The following is a 1152-nucleotide window of genomic DNA, read 5'->3' as shown; positions in this document are numbered from 1 at the left end:
TTATCAAAATTGCATGTGCACATTTATACGAATCTTATTTACAATCATGCTTTTCCTAAGTACAGTTCTGGGTGCAGATGTACATTTCCCATCCTGATAACTCAGTCCTCATCTTGTACCTATTGCTTATTCTCACTTAACATAAATAAATAAAATAAAAAAGCCTTTTTTTTTCCCAGACTTCCCTGGAGCAATATCCAAAATACACTGTTGGTTTCATCCCTGATGAAATCTTGAAATAAAACAAGCAAACCCCTCATATGAACTCTCCAGGCTTGAGCAGATTTAGTTTAATTTGTCACAGTCCTCTGTGGAGCTGCTGTTCCAGGGAAAGCAGCAGGTCTTGATCTTGGGCTTTAACAGATGGCCCCAACAATATGACAGTAATAGCATCTGACATGTGTTGTTTCAATGATCTCTCTAACTCTGGGAGAAGTATGCAAGCGTTACATACCGTGTGCTGCTTCAGATTGTTATTTTTGGCATGCTTCTGTTGGCATATGTTATGATGAACCATTCACAACATCTTACATTTCCATCATAAAATAGAGGGGGGAAAAGAGAGTAAGTCCGTAAGCGTATCATTTAACCTTGTTCCCAAGGTAACGTTTCCTTTGCATATGGGTCAGCTCCACAGAAATCAAAACACAAACTGTATTTTGAGGGATTAGTTGAGTTGCATGGAGTGGAGTCCTGGGGACAGTGGAGAGACATGTTGATGGAAATATTTATGGCCTGCCTCTCAGAGTGTTTCATGGTGACACATAATCAGTGCTTTCTACAAAATGCAGTAAACAGCAGCGATCTACAACCTGACTGGCACCTGGTGATGAGGTACAGCTCCTGTGATTAGAGAGCTGTAAGGAGGGGACCAGAAGGGACGGGGTGCCCCTTCAAAGTGCAGCATTCCTGCTAACTGCAAGGAAGGTAATGAACATGTCCTCTCTCAACCCCAGAGGGTTCTCTTCAGGAACTTGTGATTTTACTCATTGCCAGGTTTAGCGAAATAGGACTTCAGGCAGTGAAATGCTTTCAACTGCAAGTAGCAAAATCTAGCTAAAGTGGGAGCATCGATGATTTTCACTGAGTGCAAGTCATTGAAATGTCTTAGCATCATAAACTACTCTTGATTGCTTTTTTTTTTTTTTTTTT

Source organism: Meleagris gallopavo, chromosome 1, assembly GCF_000146605.3.
Source record: "Meleagris gallopavo isolate NT-WF06-2002-E0010 breed Aviagen turkey brand Nicholas breeding stock chromosome 1, Turkey_5.1, whole genome shotgun sequence".
NCBI classification, from domain to species: Eukaryota; Metazoa; Chordata; class Aves; order Galliformes; family Phasianidae; genus Meleagris; species Meleagris gallopavo.
The sequence above is the reverse complement of the archived record's forward strand: the minus strand, read 5'-3'. Positions refer to the sequence as shown.